Here is a 22,814-nt window from a genome sequence, read left to right as displayed (position 1 = left end):
AGGTTGGTCATAACTTTTCTTCCAAGGAGTAAGTGTCTTTTAATTTCATGGCTGCAATCACCATCTGCAGTGATTCTGGAGCCCAAAAAAATAAAGTCTGACACTGTTTCTACTGTTTCCCATCTATTTCCCAAGAAGTGATGGGACCGGATGCCATGATCTTCGTTTTCTGAATGTTGAGCTTTAAGCCAACTTTTTCACTCTCCTCTTTCACTTTCATCAAGAGGCTTTTTAGTTCCTCTTCACTTTCTGCCATAAGGGTGGTGTCATCTGCATATCTGAGGTTATTGATATTTCTCCTGGCAATCTTGATTCCAGCTTGTGTTTCTTCCAGTCCAGTGTTTCTCCCAGTCCAGTGTTTCTCATGATGTACTCTGCATAGAAGTTAAATAAGCAGGGTGACAATATACAGCCTTGACGTACTCCTTTTTCTATTTGGAACCAGTCTGTTGTTCCATGTCCAGTTCTAACTGTTGTTTCCTGACCTGCATACAGATTTCTCAAGAGGCAGGTGAGGTGGTCTGGTATTCCCATCTCTTTCCGAATTTTCCACAGTTGATTGTGATCCACACAGTCAAAGGCTTTGGCATAGTCAATAGAGCAGAAACAGATGTTTTTCTGGAACTCTCTTCCTTTTTCCATGATCCAGCGGTTGTTGGCAATTTGATTTCTGGTTCCTCTGCCTTTTCTAAAACCAGCTTGAACATCAGGGAGTTCACAGTTCACGTATTGCTGAAGCCTGGCTTGGAGAATTTTGAGCATTACTTTACTAGCATGTGAGATGAGTGTAATTGTGCAATAGTTTGAACATTCTTTGGCATTGCCTTTCTTTGGGATTGGAATGAAAACTGACCTTTTCCAGTCCTGTGGCCACTGCTGAGTTTTCCAAATTTGCTGGCATATTGAGTGCAGCACTTTCACAGCATCATCTCTCAGGATTTGAAACAGCTCAATTGGAATTCCATCACCTCCATTAGCTTTGTTCGTAGTGATGCTTTCTAAGGCCCACTTGACTTCACATTCCAAGATGTCTGGTTCTAGATTAGTGATCACATCATGATTATCTGGGTCATAAAGATCTTTTTTGTACAGTTCTTCTGTGTATTCTTGCCACCTCTTCTTAGGACAAAACCCCAGAAAACAGCCAAGATCTGTTTTTGTTGTAGTATCCTGCATTATTTCTTTATTAGTTTCTCAATCATAATCTGGAAAGAAAACACTCTAGAATAGAATAACCTCATTAAAAACAGCTGGAGTGGGGGTGTTGGGGAGGGACTTTCCTGGTGGCTCAGTGGTAAAGCATCCTCCTGCCAATGGGGCTCTTACCTGGTCCAAGAAGAATCCGCATGCCTCGGGGTAACCAAGCCCATGTGCCAGAACTACTGAGCTTGTGCTCTAGAGCCCAGGAGCTGCAACTCCTGTAGACCACATACCCTAGAGCCCCCACTCCACAACAAGGGGAGCAACACTGCAATGAGAAGCCTGCACACTGCAAGGGTGTGGGCTTCCCTGCTCACTGCAAATAGAGAAAAGCTCACGCTCGTGTGGCAAGATGTAGCACAGCCCAAAATAAATAGATTAATAAATAAAATTATTTTAAAAATAAAATACAGTTGTAAAAATTATCTTAAAAATAGAGAGGTAAAAAAAAAATGTCTTGGACTTCCCTGGTGGTCCAGTGATTAGGAGTCCACGCTTCCACTCCTGGGGGCCTGGGTTCAATCCATGGTCTGGTCAGGGAACTCAGATCCCTCAAGCCACGCAGCCAAATAATAATAATGTTAATTAACAGCTCTGATAAAGCATAGTCACTGCTACATAGGCACAAGATATTTTACATTCACAGAGGTAGGATACAGTGCAGGCATGCTCAGTCATTCAGTCATGTCCTTGTCTTTGTGACTCTGTGGACTGCAGCCCGCCAGGCTCCTCTGACCCTGGGATTCTCCAGGCAAGAATACTGGAGTGGGTTGCCATTTCCTACTTCAGGGGATCTTCCCGACCCAGGGACTGAACTCACATCTCCTGTGGCTCCTGCACTGCCGGTGGACTCCTTACCCACTGAGCTATTAGGAAAGCCCGGGGTACAGTGCTGTCCCACATTTATAAAGCCAGAGGATACAATTTTTAAATGCATTTGAGACTTGATTCTGCGTTTCCAGCAGAGGACCCAAGGGATGGCTGTGACACAGCTCTGGCCCAGAAATGCACCTTCTCGGATTTCCTTCCTATAACCACAGTTATAGGTACTCACTGCTCTTCATGAACGTCAGCTAAAATCCATTTAGAAAAACAACACAAAACAACCATTGAATTCATACAAAGATGACTTGAGTGGAGGAAAGCAAGACTCAGCCTAATATTTTACCAAATCTGTCATGTCTGAATGGGGAGAGTTTCATGGAAGAAAGGAGATGCCAAGTAGCATCTGAAGAGTCTGAGGCAGAGAAATTAAAGCCTGCCCTTAAGATCCAAAATTAGGCAAAAAAAAAAAAAAAAAAAAAACCTGGGATGCTGATAAAGGTAATGTAATCTGCTGGAGAGCCCTCAATGCCTGGGCAGTGTTATAAAAATTTGTCTGACCAGGCTATTTTACTTGTCCAGAATAAAGATTTGAAGTCTGGTAGGATCCACTCTAGCCTGGAGAAGATGTGTGTCAATCAGGTGAGAACCTTCTAGTCCTGTTGCCTGGCTCAGCTGATGCTCATATAATACAGGAATAGTCTGCATATTTGAAGTTTGTTGAAAGGCAAGATCCAATTGGCAGGTTCCTGGTATTGGACAGCTGGAAAGTTGTGGATGGCAGTACCAGGAAGGGCCACAGATGGTGGGGATAGACTGCTATGCATAAAGGTTGGCTGAGATTTCTATGGTTGAAGTGAAAGCTAAATAATTCCTGAGCCTGGGAAACAGCAGGTCTGGCACCCAGACAGTAGGGCTGGAGGCAGGGGTGCATAAGTAAGTGCTGGAATCAGCTGAACTGAAGTAGGCTGAGAAAACCTGCTTGGAAGCCTTGTTGCTCAGCCAAGTATGTGGGGAGCCAATTGTTCACGCTGGATGATCGAATAATGACTTGGGTCCGTAGAGAAAGCTGGAATTTGAGCTGCTGCAGACTGAGACGCAAAGACTAGTGGACTCGGTTGCTGGGTGAAGACGGAAGGCTTACAGTTTAGCTGAAAAATGGCTTGCAAAAGGAAGCCTGCTTGTCTGAACTTGTTGGAGTTTCACGTCACAGATATCAGGACAGGCTGAGACGGTTGTATTCACTCCCTGTCTTTCAGCCTCCCCTTCTCTAATATCTTCCTGCCTCTGATACTATAAATATGCTGAAATTTTGCAACGTTTTAAAAGAGAACGAATATACGGTTGCTGGGGACGAGGGGAGGATGGGAGGAAGGGATAGTTAGGGAGCTGGGAATGGACGTAACACATTGCTATATCTAAAATGGATCACCAACAAGGACCTACTGGACAGCACAGGGAACTCTGCTCAGTGTTATGTGGCAGCCTGAAGGGGAAGGGAGTTTGGAGGAGAAAGGATACATGCATATGTATGGCTGAGTCCCTTTGCTGTCCACCTGAAACTATCACAATATTGTTAATCAGCTATACTCCAATACAAAATAAAAAGTTAATATATAAAACGGAGGTTGTAGACATAATAAAAAATAAATAAACAAAAGCAAACAAAAAGCATCCTTCACTTGGGTCTCTCAGCCCCGCTTTGTCTCCCTTATTACTCCTTTACTGAAACCTGTACAACTCTTCCCACTTCCTCCCCTCCGCAATTCAATTCACTGCACTCTCTGGTCCCCTAGTCCACTCCTCAGTTGAAAACCATCAATACCTTCCTATTGCCAAATTCAGTGGGGAGTTTTCTATACTTTTATTATTGATGCACTTGACTCTATTACTCACTCTCTCTTTCTTGAAACCATCTACTCCCTCATGACTGTAACAGCATCCTCTCCACGTAGGTATGAGTTTCTGCTTTGGACCCTTTCTTCACCCACCACTTAGTCACTGGAGTTTCCTGTCAGTCAGCCGTTGAACCAGTACTTTTCCCATTCCATACAGTGCTCTTGGACAATAGCATCCACTGTGGGAGTTTTCACTATCATCTATGTTCAGGCAACTCACAAATCTATACCCCAGCCTGGATTTCCTTTCTGAAATCAGATTTGTGTATACACTGTGTGCTAGGCGTCTCCACTGGGATATCTCACAGGCACCTCAAACTAGACCTGTCTAAAGCTGAACTCATCGTCTCCACTCTTATCCCAAACCGGCTCCTCCTGTGACCCCCATTAGTCAATGGCACATCCTCCACCCGTCCCAGGTAAGCCGGACACCCGGAGTCATCCTTAACCCCACCCTCCCCTCAGCAACCTGCCTCTAGGATCTGCTCTTTTCATTGTCCTGATTTTTAACATCTGATCCCTCTCCTCCATACCCTGCACCTGCTGATGATGAATTGTGTGGTAATTTATCATCACTCACCTGGACTATTGCAACAGCCTCCTACCTGGATTCCTAATTCCAGAGATTTCACTCTCATATCCGTTCCCAACATAATTGCTAAAGTGACTGGTCCAAACCCAGATCTGGCCATGTCACTCTCCTGCTTTAAGACCCCTTGCCTATAGGATGGAGTTCTAAATTCTTGGTCTGACCTATAAGGCCTCCCATTACGTAGCCGCTATTCACTCTCCAGCATCAGCCCCATCAATCTTTGTCTTGAACATTAACTTTTAGTAATCCCCTGCTTCCATCACGTCATTTCATCTTCCCCACTTCTGTCTTCCAGGAGCATGTACCTCAACTTCACCCACTTGCCTGGGTCATATCCCCCCATTCTTTAAAACAGCTCATCCACTGTTTACTCTGAAAAGCAATTTTGTCTTTCATTTGTACTCCTAAATCATCTTGTGCTTACCCCTATCTTAGCATTTACCCATTATTTTGAAGTTATCTGGTTTTGGCCCTACCTCCCAACACTAAACCAAATTCAAAATGAGGGATTGAAGGACTTGCTTGATGGTCCAGTGGCTAAGATTCCATGCTCCTGAAGCAAGGGGCCTGGGTTTGTTCCCTGGTCAGGGATCTGGATCCCACACGCCACAACTAAAGATCCCTCATGCTGCAACTGAGGCCTGGTGCAGCCAAATAAATAAACAGATTTTTTAAACATATGCATCTTTAAAAAAAAGATCAGGAATCGAGTTCTGGGTGCTGGTCTTTGTGCCCTTCCATACTGAGCACATTGTCTGACACATACTAGGCACTCATATTACAATTATTGAATCGATTGTCACAGCAGGGCAATGAGCCTGGTACAAACAAAAATACTCAGACTCGAATAGCAAGTCACATACTACTGGTAGGTGGGAGAGCAGCAACTTGAAACCAACTTTAAGGTCTGTGCTCCTTCAAGCACAACCTGAAAACCATAAGCTAAGTGTGGAGATGGAGATGAGAATGGTGGGTCAGGGTACCAGCCTAGGAGTGATGCTATATGTGAGCAAACTAGGGAAGGTGGGCATAATTCTGTGGGCAGAAGCATATAGTCCTGAGACCCTGGGGTTGCTGGTTCTAAGGAGAACCCTGATGTGATAAACTGTCTGAGCTACCAGGTAGATAAATCCAGATGCTGGGCCTGAGGCAGCCAGTCTCCCCACCAACACACAAGTCGGTGCTTCATGGCCATCTTCTAAGTCCTGCACTTGCCCCCCTCTCTTGGACACAAGCCTCCAGGAAGTTCCTAGTGTAGATCAAGACAGAGAATATCCAGGGACTCCCTGGTGGTCCAGTGGCTTAAGGCTCCATGCTGTCAATGCTGACAGCCCAGGTTCAAACCCTGATCAGGGAACTAGATCCCACAGACTGCAAATAAGAGTTCACATGCCGCTACTAACAATCCGGCCTGCCTCAACTAAGACCTGGCACAGCCAAATAAACAAATACACTTTTTAAGACAAACTTAAATATGCAAAAATTATGAGAAGATAAATAAAAGTGGACCCGTGCAAACAAGAGCTGCTGTGTCCCTCGCTCTTTCCAAGGGAGTTCCCCATCTCTCCCCACCACTTTCCAGCAGCCTGCACCCACGACCTGAAGCAGAAGGCCACCAACCAAAGGAGTCAAGTGGTAGAGGCTGATATAAGCTGAGGAGAGCTCAAGTCCATGACCACACAGAACGAAGGCAATATTCCGAGACAGCAGTCAACAAGGGGAGCTGTTAGATGTAGCTAAAGGCCCCACACCTGCACGATCAGAACACGACCCTCCTGACCCTGCAGGATGACTGCCCTGGACCAGGAAGTCACAAGGGCATGGGGCTGGAACAATACCAGAGAAAGAAAACTAAAAATATCTCTGTCTACAAAGCACAGGAAAAGGCGGCAGAGGGTGTGGATAACAAAAGATGAAAACAGAGTGCTGTTCCCTGGTAAAATCCACGTCAGACAAAAGCGAAGAGCCCAAATGACCTCATGAGCAAGAACCTGGCAGGTATCCAGGGCAAGAACACCCAGCCCTCTGTCCTCACCCGAACGCCTGGGGGCCAAGCCAGCCTATCACCTTCCCTGAAGGGTTCTAGAGAGCTCGCATCCTGTCTGGGGAAGGAGTCTGGGGCAGCCCCAGCTCTAAACCTTATGTATCATTCACAGATGGAGACTTTCACACTCCACTCACCATGCTGCTTCTGCTCTGCAGATCGAGATGAAGGTGCTCAGTTTAGGAAGTTTCACAGGAAAAAGGAACTTGCTCTCCATCCTCTTTCCTACTTCTTCCGCCCCCCACCCTGCAGTCAATCAAGCGCAGTTCCACCCCGGCTCAGCTGCGGTGATGAACAGCTCATGACTAGCTGGACAGGCTGTGTCCTGGAACCCGCATGAAGCACCCACGGCTCTGACTCAACTGTAGTTGCTCAAGGAGGAGCTCCCCTCTGGAGGAACTGTGGGCAGCTCCCAGGCCCCACCTCTGTGGACTCTCTCCAAGAATAACAACTAGGGAAGCAAGACTTTACTGAGTGTCTCTCTGTGCCAGGCACTGTGTGCCACACATATTATCTCATTAAAAAGCTCCCAGCCACCTTATGACCTGGGTGCTACCATTATCCCCATTTTATGGAAGATGAATTGTTAGAGCAATGCAATATATTGTTCTGAAGTCACCTGGATGGTGAAGGTCAAATCAGGAAGACAAAAAAAGATCTTTCTTCCCCACTTCAAAAATCCTGCTCTTAACCACCCACACTGAAGGGACCATCTTCCTTGCCCCTGTGTATAGCTCTTTTTCATTGTATGGACTGACTACGATTTTTCCCTTTTGGTAGCTGCCCAAATTTTCAGAACTGCTTGGTTTCCCATTACAGTTTCCCATATATGAAAATCATTTTTTGGAAGTGATTTGGAAGTGATACCAGGAACATAAGTATTGACTGATCATTTGAAGTGTTCAGACACTGCGGATTTTTGTTGGTTTTGTTTGTTTAGTTATTTATTTGTCAATGGTTCCTCTGGGCCTTCGTTGCTGCACACAGACTTGCTCTAGTTGTGGCGAGCAGGGGCTCCTCTTTGTTGTGATGCATGCGCTTCCCATTGCGGTGGCTTCTCTTGCAGAGCACAGGCTCTAGGGTACACAGGCTTCAGTAGTTGCAGCTCTCAAGCTCTAGGCATGCGGGCTTCAGTAAGCTGTGGTGCACGGGCTAAGTTGCCCCATGTCATATGGGATCTTCTCACACCAAGGATGGAACCTGTGCCCCTGCATTGGCAGGTGAATTCTTAACCATTGGACTGCCAGGGAGGTCCACCATGGATGTTTAATAACTGGTATTTATCAGTTGTTATTAAAAGCCACAAATATTTCACATACCAGGTAATGCCTTTCCTCTAGAGCAGGGTTTCACAACCTCAGCACTGTTGACGTTCGGGGCTGGACAACTGTTTGTCATGGGGGCCACGCTGTGCACTGTAGAACATTCTGCAGCAGCCTGGCTTCTACTATTCCCCAGTAGCACCCCCTTCACTAGTTGTAGCAACAAAAATGCCTCTAGACATTGCCAAATATCCTCCAGGTGGCAAAATCACTCCCAGTGGGGAATTATTGCTCTAGAATAAGCATATAAAGATGATGGCATTTATTCTCTTAGTGTAAAACTGCAAGAAAGCTTATTTCCACCTATGCACTCTTATTACTCACAGATAATAAATGTGAGAGTTCCTGAGAAGTGCTTATTAAATAACAGCCCCAGAGCACCAATTTCAGAAGATCAAGATAATGTTTCTGTTATGCCTGAACCGAGTCATTTTCCACTAGTAGAATCTTTCGTAATGGCATGTTAAGCTATGGGAACCCACAATCAAAAAAGGAAAGGCCTGGTTTCAAACCTCAGCCTGTAGTCCCAAATCAATTTTTGTAACAAGATGGAGTAGACATAAATGTTTGTAAATCTCAGCTCCTTCACTTACTAGCTTCTGGTCAATTCAGTATCACTGGGTCTCAGTTCCTATGAGAAGGGAGTTGTTGGTTCCTAGATTATGAAACGGGAGAAGGCAATGGCACCCTGCTCCAGTACTCTTGCCTGGAGAATCCCATGGACAGAAGAGCCTGGTAGGCTACAGTCCATGGGGTCGCAAAGAGTCAGACATGACTCAGCAACTTCATTTTCACTTTTCACTTTCCTGCACTGGAGAAGGAAAAGGCAACCCGCTCCAGTGTTCTTGCCTGGAGAATCCCAGGGACGGGGGAGCGTGGTGGGCTGCCATCTATGGGGTCACACAGAGTCGGACACGACTGAAGCAACTTAGCAGCAGCAGTGGCAGCAGCAGCTTATGGGATTGTTGTGATGATTAAATAAAACAGATGGAAAGCAACCATCTACCAAGGTCTGCCTCAAGAGGGCTTCAAAATAGTCGCTCTTTTCCCTGTCCTCACTTGTCACCAGCTCTTCAGAGCATCATGATTGTTGTTATTTTCGTTTAGTGCTTCAGTCATCTCCAATTCTTTTGTGACGCCATAGGCTGTAATTTGTCAGGTTCCTCCGTCCATGGGATTTCCCAGGCAAGAATACCAGGGTGGGTTGCCATTCTCTTTCCCACATCTATTTTATCTTTAGTACCCATGTGTTTCATCAGCATTTTTAGATTCTGTGTTTTAATTTCAAAGATCATTCTATGTTTTAAATTTCAAAGATCATTTATAAGATCCCCTTATAGTTGGGGGAGGATAGATAAATTGGGAGCTTGGGATTAACATATACATACTACTATATACGGGCTTCCCTGGGGGCTCAGATGGTAAAGAATCTGCCTGCAATGCAGGAGACCAGGGTTCAATCTCTGGGTTAGGAAGATCCCCTGGAGAAGGGAATGGTTCAAGAACACTCCAGTATTCTTGCGTGGAGAATGCCATGAACAGAGGAGCCGGTGGGCTACAGTTCATGGGATTGCAAAGAGTTGGACACAGCTGAGCAACTAACACTTTCACTTCCACATGTGGGTTTCTCTGGTGGCTCAGACAGTAAAGAATCTGCCTGCAGTGTGAGAGACCTGGGTTTAGTCCCTGGTTTGGGAAGATCCCTGGAGAAGGGAACGGCTACCCACTCCAGTATTTTTGCCTGGGAAATCCCATGGACAGAGGAGCCTGGCAGGCTGCTTAGTCCGTGGGGGTCAAAAAAGAGTTGGACACAACTAAGTGACTTTTACTACTATATATAAAATAGATAACCAACAAGGACCTGCTCTATAGCATGGGAGATCCTACTCAATATTTTGTAATAACTTTTGTGGGGAAAGAATTATGTGTGTGTGTGTGTGTGTGTGTGTGTGTATAAGTCGCTCAGCCATGCCTGACTCTGTGACCCCGTGGACTGCAGCCTGCCAGGCTCCTCTGTCCATGGAATTCTCAAGGCAAGAATATTGGCCAAGAAGTGAAAGTGTTAGTTGCTCAGCTGTGTCCAACTCTTTGCAATCCCATGAACTGTAGCCCACCGGCTCCTCTGTTCATGGCATTCTCCACGCAAGAATACTGGAGTGTTCTTGAACCATTCCCTTCTCCAGGGGACCTTCCCAACCTAGGGATTGAACCCAGGTCTCCTGCATTGCAGCCAGATTCTTTACCATCTGAGCCCCCAGGAAAGCCTATATATATAACAACCACAATGCTGTATAACTGAAACTTAACAACATTGTAAGTCAACTATACTCCAATAAAAACTTTAAAATAGATTTTATTTTAAAATCTATATGTTTAAAAGTTTAAACATATTTTATGTGTTACTTTTATTTTTTAATATTTCTTTATTTATTTTATTGGCTGTGTCGGGTCTTCATTGTGATACCCGGGCTTTCTCTAGTTGCAGAGAGCGGGGCTAATCTCTAGCTGTGGCATGCCGGCTTCTCACTGTGGTGGCTTCTCATTGCAGAGAACAGGCTCTAGGCGAACAGGCTCAGTCATTGCAGCTCATCAGCTCAGTTGCCTGCGGCATGCAGGATTTTCCTAGGCCAGGGACTGAACTGGTATCCCTTGCATTCATTGCAAGACAGATTCTTAACCACTGGACAACCAGGGAAGCCCTATATGTTATTTTTTACAAAGCATCTTTGAATTGGTCATTCTTAATTGAAAGATATGTTCAAATAAGACTTTAACTTCTTCAGCTGATGATTCTCAAAGTTTCAGGAAATAGTGCTACAAATAATCTGAAATTATTTTATCAATAACAAGTTGCATGTGACAAAAAAATGCATTTGTACACAAGGCTAGAAATAGAGCCTATATGTTATCAGGAAAATAGATACTGTTATTTGTTTTGTTTTTAGGAAAGATAAGAAGCTACAGTATGCAGTAATGATATTTAAAATGTTGCCACATTGTACCAAATCAGTACAAAAGGAGGAAAAAAATCACAGTTCACAATTAATGGCAGAAGTCAGTAGTGTCTAAGAGAATTAAATGAATTAAAGGATGTCCCTGGGACTCAACTAATGGAATGATATTGAAAAGGGAAATGTATGGGCTGGATTCAGGTCTGCATTTCAATAGAGTTGTTGTCCATTACATGAAAACATCATAAACTCTATTGGAGCAGGGGTTTGTCTTATTTCCTCAGTGCCCTAAACAGTACCAAACTCAGAGAGACAGTCACCCAGCATTTCTGAATGATGAGCCTCAACTTCCTCATAATCATCTTATTCCTCTACTCTTATTATCCTTATATCCTTAACTTTTTGCTTTTTAAATCTTGTATTTCTGTTAGCTACCTTAAACCCACATGAATAAAGTAGGTAGAAAATCAATACACCTATTTTCTGTTGTTTTTTTTTGTTTTTTTTTTGTTTGTTTGTTTGTTTTTTTACTGTGCTGGGTCTTTGCTGAAGCACCGGGGCTTCTCTAGTCACGGCATGTGGGCTCAGTAGTGAGAGGGCTTAGTTGCCCCAAGGCATGTGGGATCTTAGTTCCCTGACCATGGATCGAACCCTCATCCCCTGCATTGAAAGACGGATTCTTAACCCCTGGACCACCAGGGAAGTCCCTAGAAAATCAATACACTTTGAAAGAACAGGCTGTAAGGGAATTCTCATATGTGGCATCTTTTTTTTTTTTTTTATTTTACCTCTGGAGAGTTGTCTCCATCACTTTCTCATTAGACCAACACACCAAACCATGGCTCATCCTGGGAGTTCCAAGGCATGCCTCACTGATTAAACCATCCTATATCTTTTCACTATTGAGCTGTCCAGTTAAATAGTAGGAACAAGCATTTGAATTTCTTGATAAGTGCTTCACCCTCCAAAGTACTTTTAAAGTCTAATTAATGGAAATTAAAGGCTTCCCTGTGGCTCAGCAGTAAAGAATCCACCTGAAATGCAGAAGACAAGGATTTGATTCCTGGGTCAGAAAGATCCCCTAGAGAAGGAAATGGAAACCCACTCAAGTATTCTTGCCTGGGAAATCCTATGGACAGAGGAGCCTGGCAGGCTACAGTCCATGGGGTCAAAAGAGTCGGACATGCTGCTGCTGCTAAGTCACTTCAGTCGTGTCCAACTCTGTGCGACCCCATAGACAGCAGCCCACCACACTCCTCCATCCATGGGAATTTCCAGGCAAGAGTACTGGAGTGGGGCGCCATTGCCTTCTCCGAGTCAGACAAGACTTAGCGACTAAACAACAACAATAACGGAAACTAATCAGAAAGCCAACTTTTTGCAGAGGTAATTGACCAGGGCTTGCTAAACTCTCCCCAAGCACCTTGCAATCCACCTCCTCTCAGGCAGAGTTCTTGCCTCTCAAAGGCGAAACCAGTTACCAAGCCAGGTTCTTTTGTATGATGCTCAGCAAGGTAAATGCTGAGATGATGAGGTTTGCAACAGAGAAATGGTTTATTCATGAAGCAGCCAAATGAAAAGATGGGAGAAGAACTCTGAGATCTGCCTTGTCAAAGTCAAGGGGCTTGAAATATTTACAGGTTAAAGAAGCAGAGTAGTTAAAGAAGCAGAGAGGCATTCAGAAAGATGAGTGGAGGCAGGGAAAAGGTCAGGTAATCGGTGTTCTACTCAGGTCCAGTTTTAGAGTCAATGATCCCAAATAGTCTCAGCTGGTTCAAACTGGGCAAGAGCTGATTCCAAATTCCTAGGCCATGTGAATCTACGAGGACACGCAATCGGCAACGAAGTGATTAAAGGCGAGCTTGCGCTTGCTCAAGTAGGGCAGGCTATAAGCAGAAGGAAGTTTTAAAAAGCTTTTCCCTTACCTGCTGTTCTGTAAGATAAGCTCAAGAATTTCTGATAGTCACCAGTTTCTGTTAAAGCTGTGGGGCATGGTTTCAAAGCCATGCTAGCCGGTCACATGAAAAGGATGTCCAAAGCTTCCTCCTCCCCATGTTGGGGGTGCAGTTTCGAGTTCCTTTTCTGTTGGGGTTTGGGGAGTAGCGAGCACAGAGTTCTATTCTTGTCTCATTCCAGTCCTTCACCCACCAACCCAGACCATGAAGTACCCTCAATGCTTTTATTTCTGCCTAAAAAAAAATGAATGAAATCAATTTTCAACTGGGGGGGAGCTATGGATTCTAATGTTGGAAGGAGGCACTTAAAAGGTTCAGCCTCCCTCTCAATGAGAAAAAGATCTTTGAACACACCCTGAGACAATTTTCTGACTCCTACTTAAATGCCAGCAATCTTGGCTCCTTGCCACAGTAACACAAAGCATTTTGGAAAGTTATGATGCAAAGTCTTCATAGACCCCTGGTATCCAGATTTTGGATTTCAGGGACCTAGATAGAATGCTAATTGTTCCAGAGAAGACCAATTTTTTCTCATTTTGCCAAACAAAAACATTTTAAAAAGTAAACCGATGAGTGGGAGAGGGATCTACTATCTATAATCTACAAGGACCACACTTTCATTTTAAAAAGGACATTTTAATTATAAAATGTCAAAATGCTATACAATTAGAATAAAAAGCAGGACTGTTAATAAATTTTTATGTTCTCTTTTTAAAGTCTCATCATTTTACTCTCAATTTCTCTCATTCCTTTGACAAGTGTGTGTGGATCGAGACCGTCATCAGCCTGGAATTTGGCAACAACTGAGTATAAGACAGGGATCACTTTTCCCGAAAGCTGTGTGACCTTGAGCAACTTATTTTGATATCCCCAACCCTAATCCCAGCAACTGAAGGTGCAAATGAGGCCATGTGGCCAAAGTACTGTGCCATTCCAACTGTTCTCTGGACACACAGTTCAGGATTAAAGCCACAGATGTGACCGATAAAAAGTCTTGAGCAAAGATAGAATAATGAGCTATTGCAATAGTAAACTTCTCTCCAAATTCTATAAAATGGAAACAGACTGAGCAAGAGTCCTGGATGTACACGCCTGGCACGTTAAAATTAAAACATACTATACCTTGACTTTGTCCCATCTGGATCTAAAATGCCAAGTAGGAACAAGCAGGTATTAACTAGACATTAGAACAGTACAGTGCAGAAACACCCAGCCAGGAGCTGGTAGGGGTGGGGTGGAATGGTATTCTAGGCCCAGCTTTTGTAGCCTGAGGCAAGTTTAATCTATGTTCAGTTTTCTCAGACGTAAGTGAGGGAGCTTGGTTAAAATGATTAGGGCCAGTTCAGCTTGAAAATTCTTACTGTCATGTACAGTAGTTTGTCATCTCTCTGAAAATGTGTCAGCTTCAGGGAATGAGAAGGATAGTATATATCTTCTGAGCAACTGACCACTGCTGCTGCTGTTAAGTCACTTCAGTCATGTCCGACTCTGTGCGATCCCATAGACGGCAGCCCACCAGGCTCCCCTGTCCCTGGGATTCTCCAGGCAAGAACACTGTGGGCTGCCATTTCCTTCTCCAATGCATGAAAGCGAAAAGTGAAAGTGAAGTCGCTCAGTCGTGTCCGACTCTTTGCGACCCCATGGACTGCAGCCTTCCAGGCTCCTTGGTCCATGGGATTTTCCAGGCAAGAGTACTGGAGTGGGATGCCACTGCCTTCTCCTAAAGCAAAAGAGTCTACGCTATGGGAGCCTCAAAAACATAACATCCACCACTAAAGAGCCAAAGGGTAAAAGCCAATCAGTCCCTGAATCAACCCATGTTGACTGAAGCACCCACTGTAAGGAGACAGATGAGAGTAAACATTCTCGGGGCCCCTCCCTCCCCCTGGTGGCCCTTTTCTTAGATTTGCACTGACCTGCCATCAGCGGCTAAGAACCCCTACTTAAAGAGCATTGGCCATGGCAGGCAGTCACCTGCATTACTTCTTAAACCTTGACACAATCATGCAAGGCTGGTATTATTTTTTCCACTATATGAATAAGAGAACTATGGCTTAGATAGTTCTCTTTTTCATAAGTCAAGTACAATCTGAGGCTACAAAGAGGTCTGAGGCCCCTCTGACTCCAAAGTCTGTGCTTATACCCCCATGGTAGCCAAACTGCCTCCCAAACACCTTTGACACACCCATGACCCTGGATCAAAATGCCGAGAAATTCAGGCTGATAATCCCTGCAGCCTGCAGTCACCAGTGGTCTCTTCTGGTGAATTTCAGGGACCCTCCCCTCAGACTGACCTTAGAAGAGCAGATGCCCTCTCCTCTCTGATAGTGCTCCTTTCCAGAGAGACCAGCCAGGTATTGAAGTGCCCACTTTCTCCACCATGAAGCGTTTCATCAGATAAACTCTAGGCAGGTTGACTAGTTTGAGGTGCACAGTAGTCATAGAACCCAGCTTTTTCAACTTTAACAATTAGTTTAACAGTCAATCTGTTTTATGCAGATCAGCTGCTAAACCTCTCCTGTTCAAGGTGTGGTCCATGGATAAGCAACAGTTTGGCTTTATATGGGAGCCTGTTAGAAAGGAGGGGTCTCAGGCTCCATACCAGATGCGTGAATCAGAAACTGCATGTTAGCAAAACCCTCCATGTGACTTGAATGAATGTTAAAGTTAAAAAAAAAAAAACACACACACACACACTGTTTTAGAATCACCTATGCAGATTTTTAAATGTGTGTATGTCCAGGAACTAAGGTCCAAAATTCCAAAGAAAAGGGTGGAGGAGAGGGAAGCCCAAAGAAATGTATGATTTTAAAAACTAGTTTTCTTGTGGTCCCTAGTCCTCTGGAAAAATCAAGCCATTTCTGGCTGGAATCAAAGAACAGCTTTGTTTGGTCAACAATTGCCACTGTAGCCAACAGACAGCTCCCTCCTCCCACGGGGCAATGCTGATGACTTCTACAGGCCCTCTCTTAGGCTCAGCGCCACACCGCAATAAATGAATGGAAGAATTCTGCTTAAATCAGAGCTTTTCTCTGAGTCGTCCCCCATTGCCCCAATCTTCTGCCCCCAGTTCAAAGGGAGGATTAGACTTTTATCTCTATGTCAACAGCAGGACCCCTGTATTTTCTTTTCTCCAGATTCAGTGCCTTAATCTGGTATAAAGGAAAGAAGAACGGAGGAAAGGAAGGGAGGAAAACAGAGAAGGAGGGAGAGAGGAAGGAAAGAAGGAAGAGAACAAATTAACATTAACTCCCCTACTGTGAGTCAGACCCATCTCACCCCCCTAAATGGTTTACATATATTTCTCATTTAATATGCATAAAAATACGTAAAATTGGTATTAATGTCTCAATTTTCAGCAGTGGAGACTAAAGTTCACATAGGTTAAAATTTTCCTAACACTAACGTTCTGTCTTGAGAGGAATCTGAATGAACTGGCCTTGCTAATCACATCTCTCCCCTTTCTGTTTACTACACTTGCTCACCTTTTTCCTATGACACCTTTCCACGACTTTTCAGTCTTTCCATAAAAACACTCGGGTTTATACCCTTAGTCAACACCTCCCGGACTTCCCTGGTGGCTGATGGCAAAGACTCCACCTGCCAAGGGCAACAGCACGAGACAGAGGCTTGACCCCTGGTCCCGGAGGATCCTACAGGCCATGGAGCAACTAAGTCCGTGAGCCACAACTGCTGAGCTTGTGCTCTAGAGCCTGGGAGCCGTAACTACTGAGCCCACGTGCCGCAACTACTGAAGGCCGCATGTCCTAGGGCCTGTGCTCCACAACGTGAGCAGCCACCACACTGCACCGCGCATCACAACTGCAGTAAGCCCACGTGCGCAGCAATGAAGACCCACTGCAGCCAAACTGCAAAATAAATTAAATTAGTATTTTTTTAATCTCCCCATTACTGGAGGTGTCAGCCAACACTGTGGTAGTAGTCATATAGCAAGACAAAAGTGTTATCAGTATTCTGTACACTTAATTTTTTAAAATGTTTATTTATTTTTGGCTGCTCTGGGTCTTCGTTGCTTTTGCATGGGCTTTCTCTAGTTGCAGCAGAGGGGCGGCTCTTTATTACGGTGCTCAGGCTTCTACCTGCGGTGGCCCCTCTAGCTGCTGAGCGTAGGCTTCAGTAGTTGGGGCACACAGGTTCAGTAGTCGTGGCCCGTGGGCTTAGTTGTTCTGTGAGGTGGAAATTCCCGCACCAGAGAACAAACCTGTATCCCCTGCACTGGCAGGCAGATTCCTATCCAGTCAACAGGAAGCGCCTGTTGTACGCTTTACACCTGCACAATGTTATATGTCAATTATATCTCAATATAGCTGAAAAAAATAGAGTTGAAAAAAATCACTTGGGTTTACTCATTCTTCGTGTCAGTTCCTTGTGATGGCTCCCATGTCACTTCAAACATGTAAATTTGTATACTTTTCTCTTGTTAAAAAGATGAATAAATAAAAAATAAAGTTCAGTCTCGTTCTTTCTACTACCCCAACTTGCCTACACAGAATAGAATGTAAAGAGTTTGCTGAAACATAATTCAGATACCATAAAATGCAATTCAGTGGTTTTTTAGTATATTCACAAGATTTTGAGGCTATCCCCATTATCTAATCCCAGAACATTTCCATCACCCCAAAGAGAAACCCCAAACCAACTAGCAGTCATTTTCCATTCTCCTTGTCTGCCAGGCCCCTAAAAACCACCTTCTATCTCTATGGATCTCTTTACTGATAATGACTAGTTTATTCTCTGTATCTGTAGGTCTGTTTCATTTTATTTTTTGTGTTCATTTGTTTTATATTTCAGATTCCACATATAAATGGCAACATACAGCCTTTGTCTTTCTCTGTATGACTTATTTCACTAAACATAATAATCTCTAGGTCCATGCATATTGTTGCAAATGACAGAATTTTATTCCCTCTTATGTTGGAGTAATAGGCCATTATGCATGTATGTTTTATGTGTGTGTGTGTGTGTGTGTGTGTGTGTATTTTAGTTTGTTTCCTTTTCCTTAAAAGAAAGATTCCAAAAAATATTGCTACAATTTATGTCAAAGAGTGTTTTGCCTGTGTTTTCTTCCAGGACTTTTCCAGGTTTACACTGTGATCTTTCATCTATTTTGAGTTTATGGTCATATACAGCGTGAGAAAATATTCTAATCTCTTTTTTTTACATGTAGCTGATTTTTTCCAGCACCACTTATTGAAGAGACTATCCTTTCCCATTGTATATTATTGCCTACTTTGTCATAGATTAATTGGCCAAAAGTCATAAATTAGTTGAATGTTGAAGTTTGTCCAAATCTTTTCCTGTATCTATTGAGATGATTTTATGATGTTTATTCTCTGACCTTTTAAAGTCTTTTTAAAATTCATTTGTCTACTGGCTATGCAGGGTCTTCACAGAGTCGGACACTACTGCCGGGACTTAGGAGCAGCAGCGTGCAGGGTCTTCACTGCCTCGTGGGCTTTTCTCTAGTTAGAGTGAGAGGAGGCCGCACTCGAGTTGCAGAGCACAAGCTTCTCACTGTGGTGGCCTCTCCTGTTGTGGAGCGTGCGCTGTAGGGCACATGGGCTTCAGTAGCTGTGGTGTGAGGGCTCAGCAACTGTGGCTCCTGGGCTCCACAGCACATGTTCAATAGTTGTGGCACACAGGCTTAGCTGCTCGGCAGCATGTGAGATCTTCCCAGACCAGGGATCAAACCCATGTCTTGGCAGGCAGATTCCTTACCACTGAGCCGCCAGCCCCTAGTCTTCAATTTTTTAATGTGGTGTATCACATTGACTGATGTGCAGATACTAAATTATTCTTGCCTCCCTGGGATAAATCCCCCTTGACCAAGGTGTAGGATCCTTTTAATATTGTTAATGTAATGATTTGATTTCCTAACATCTTGTTGAGGGTTTTTGTCTATGTCTATGATCTATGTCTATGATCATCCATGATGTGTGTGTGTGTGCTAGGTCACTTCGGTCTTTGTGACCCTATGGATCATAGCCCGCCAGCCTCCTCTGTCCATGGGATTCTCCAGGCAAGAATACTGGAGTGGGTTCCCATGCCCTTCCCCAGGAGACCTTCCCAATGCAGGGATTGAACCATGTCTCTTATGTCTCCTGCGTTGGCAGGCATGTTCTTTACCACTAGCACCACCTGGGAAGCTCTCATCCATGATATTTGCCTATAATTTTCTTTTTCTGTGATATCTTTGTCAGGTTTCAGTATCAAGGTGATGCTGGCTTTGTTGAATGAGTTCAGTGCCGTTGTCTTGAAATTCTTTGGAATAGTTTAAGAAGGATAAATAAGTCTTTTCTAAATGTTTGGTAGAATTCACCTGTGAAGCTATCTAGTCCTGGACTTTGGTTTGTTGGGAGTTTTATTTTATTACTGATTCAATATCACTACCTGTAATTGGTCTCTTCATAACTTCTGTTTCATCTTGGTTCAGGCTTGGGAGATTGCACATTTCTAGGAATTTGCCTATGGCTTCTAGGTAGTCCATTTTATTATAGTTATTTGAGTAGTCTCTTAGGCACCATTGTATTTCTGTGGCATTGGTTTAACTTCTGTTTTCTATCTGAATTTATTGATTTGGGTCCTACCTTGGACCGTGGGATCTCTGGGGATTCCAGGTCTAGTGCCTGTACACTGGAGTGTGGGAACAAGTCCTGGGCCTTCTAGTGGAAGGGCCTTGTCCAGTAGTGGCTCTGGGCTCTGGGGGTATTAAGGCAGCCAGTCTGCTGGTAGGTGGTGCTGTGCCCCACCCTGGGTAGTTGCTTGGCCTGAGATGTCCCATTATTGGTGTCAAAAGCCTGGTGGGTAGGGCTGAGTCCTGGCACCAGTAAGCTAGAGGAAGGATTTTTTAAAAAGACACTTGCAGCATCAGTGTCCTGTGGCAGATTGAGCTCCGAGGAATGGCTGCTGCCAGTGTTTATATCCCTGGGATGAGCCCCAGTTTCCTCTTGCCTCTCCAGGAGACTCTCCAAGATCAGCAGGTGGGTCTGATCCAGGTTCCTTTCACATTACTGCTTCTGCCCTGGGTCCTGGAGCATGTGAGATTTTGTATGCATGCTTTAAGAGTGGAATCTCTATTTCCCCCAGCCCTGTAGTTCTCCCAAAATTAAGCTCTGCTGGCCATCAAAGCCAAACATTCTAAGGGCTTGTTTTTCCAGGGCAAGACCCCCAGGCTGGTGAGCTTGATGTGGGGCTCAGATCCCTTATTCCTTGGGGAGAACCTCTGAAATCGTCATTATTTTCTCAGGGGTATAGGTCTTGACAACTGCTCACCTCTTACTTGTCTCCTTGCGGTTCCTTCTCTATGTCTTTACTTGTAGATCTTTCCTGGTAGAAACCAGTCTTTCTCATCAACAGTTGCAGTTTCGGGCGCCCAGGAGAGGAGGTGAGCTTATTGTCCTTCTACGCCACCATCTTTCCACGCTGTCTTGATCACAATACCCTCATAGTTTTGAAACTGGTAAGTGTGAGTCCTCCAACATTATTGTTGTTATTGTTTCAAGATCATTTTGGCTCTTATGAGTTCCTTGTTGTAGTTTTCAGTATATAGTCTTGCATTTCTTTTCTTAAATATATTGAATATCTTTACTGAATACCTTCAAGTTTATTGATACTTTCTTCTGCCAGTTAAAATCTGTTCTTAAGTCCTTCTGGTGAATTTTTCCTTTCAGTTTTACTTTTCAACTACAAATTTTCTGTGTGGTTCTTTTTATCATTTCTATCTCTCTGTTAATATTCCTTTTTTGTTGAGACATCATTCTTATACTTTTCTTTTATTCTTTAAACATGGCTCCTGTTAGTTCTTTGAACATATTTATAATAATTGAATTAATATTTCTGTCTAGTAAATCCAACATCTGGACTTCTTCAAGGACAGTTTCTATTGGCTGGGATTTTTTTTTTTTCTATTAACAGAACATACTTTTTTTCATTTGTATGTTTCACAATTTTTTGTTGACAATTGAACATTTAAAATATATAACATGACCATTGACCATTCTGTACACCAAGTTCCCCTCCTTCCTAGGATTTGTTGTAGTTCCTTTTGGAGAAGGCAATGGCATCCCACTCCAGTACTCTTGCCTGGAAGATCCCGTGGACAGAGGAGCCTGGTAGGCTGCAGTCCATGGGGTCACTAAGAGTCAGACACGACTGAGTGACTTCACTTTCACTTTTCACTTTCATGCATTGGAGAAGGAAATGGCAACCCGCTCCAATGTTCTTGCCTGAAGAATCTCAGGGACAGGGGAGCCTGGTGGGCTGCCTTCTATGGGGTCGCACAGAGTCGGACACGACTGAAGTGACTTAGCAGCAGCAGCTGTTGGTTATCATTTGTTGTTGATGCTGCTGTCTGTTTAGCAACTTTTCTGAATTAATTCTGTAAAGTCAATATTCCTTATTATGTGTGGCCACTGAAGTCTCTGCTCAGTTAGCTTGTTGTTGTTTAGTTGCTAAATCCAACTCTTTGCAACTCCATAGATTGTATCCCACCAGGTTCCTCTATCCATGGGATTTCACAGGCAAGAATACTGGAGTGAGTTGTCATTTCCTTCTCCAGGGAATTTTCCCAACCCAGGGATCGAAACTGGGTCTCCTATTTTGTAGGCAGATTCTTTATTACTGAGCCACAGGGGAAGCCCTCAGTTAGCTTAGTGGTCGGTTAATGAATAGACAGAGATTTCCTAAACATCTTGAACCAATAAGTCTCTCAACCTTTGCCAGCTTCCTCTCAGCTTCCTCTGTGTGCATTTTAAAGCATGAATTCACTGGTGGAATAAGCATTTTACAACTCTGCCTTAGCTGCATTTTTCTTACTTGTATAGATCCTCAAGGTCAGCCACAGATGAGAGATAAGGGCTTTCTCAGATCTTTTCCAGGCCTGTGCATAGCTCTGTTCGTGCAGGTGGCCTTTTAGATTCCCAGGAATTTGTCAGAGCTTGCCAAGGCCCCTAGTCAAAATCTCATTCTCCAGTTTTTTCTTTTACATTTTTGCTCAGTTCCTTGTTAGTTGCAACCACTGCCTCAGGCAGCTTCAATGTTAAAAAAAAAAAACTTTCCAATGATAAAGAATGTTAAATAAGAACTCAGAGTAAACAACCCAAAAGTAGGCATTGCCGTGCATGTCACCCAGTCATGTCCAACTCTTTGTGACCCCAGGGACTGTAGCCCATCAGACTCCTCTATCCATGGAATTTTCCAGGCAAGAATACTGGAGTGGGTTGCCATTTCCTTTCCCAGGGTATCTTTCTGAGCCAGGGGTTGAACTCGTGTCTCCCGCATTGGCAGGCAGATTCTTCAGCACTGTGCCACCTGGGAAGCCCATAAAAGTAGGAATTAAGTGACTCAATAAAGGTCACAAATCAATAGCCTAAAGTAGTTAGGACTCATAACACAGAAGAGAAAACTGAGCTCATGAAAAAAAAAATTTGGTAATATAGTGTCAACGTACTTTGTTCTTAGTTCTGCATGTGACGCTGTGTCAGGAAGACTCAAAGATTCTACTGAGTTTACTGGGTTACTGAAAACAGAATATCTTATGTCAAGGAGACAGCAACTCTTTAGCGCTATTCAATGAAACTTTTTCGCTCAATATTCCCTCTTTTCAAAAGAAGCTAGTAATCTAGATTTTGTATCCTATTTTAAAATACTCAACAGTGCAAAGAACAAAGGACATTTCCAGGTTTAGTTCAGACTGATGTTCACCATTTTGGAAACTCTGTAATACCTGGATAAAGTCTATGTTAAAGAAAGTGTAGAAATACCTGATTTAAATAAATGAAGTTCCAAATTCAAGCAATGATTTTCTTAACATATGTGCAAAACACCAAAATTTATGTAACAGCAATATAGCTGAAAGATGGTCAGACTGGGTTTCAGAAAATGTTTTTTCAACCTGATTATATTACTTAGTAAATATACGGGAACATCATTTACTCATCAGTCTTTGATGAGAATAAAATGAAAATGCCTGGGAAGTCATAAAATACTCTTAAAATTCATAGCATCATAA

General features: G+C 43.7%; 1 long non-coding RNA gene across 1 annotated transcript in view; it reads right to left on the bottom strand.

The window, feature by feature from the left end:
- LOC138421160 (uncharacterized) overlaps positions 1 to 12,983 on the bottom strand; it is a 136,801-nt gene extending 123,818 nt beyond the window's left edge. The window contains exon 1 of the long non-coding RNA XR_011249421.1: positions 12,755 to 12,983. This is a non-coding gene — a long non-coding RNA (uncharacterized lncRNA). The remainder of the gene's footprint in view (positions 1 to 12,754) is intronic.
- Between the last annotated feature and the right edge of the window lie 9,831 nt (positions 12,984 to 22,814).

The sequence above is a fragment of the Ovis canadensis genome, chromosome 15, assembly GCF_042477335.2.
Source record: "Ovis canadensis isolate MfBH-ARS-UI-01 breed Bighorn chromosome 15, ARS-UI_OviCan_v2, whole genome shotgun sequence".
Lineage (NCBI taxonomy): Eukaryota > Metazoa > Chordata > Mammalia > Artiodactyla > Bovidae > Ovis > Ovis canadensis.
Note: the sequence above shows the minus strand (reverse complement) of the source record. Positions and strands in the feature narration are given on the sequence as shown.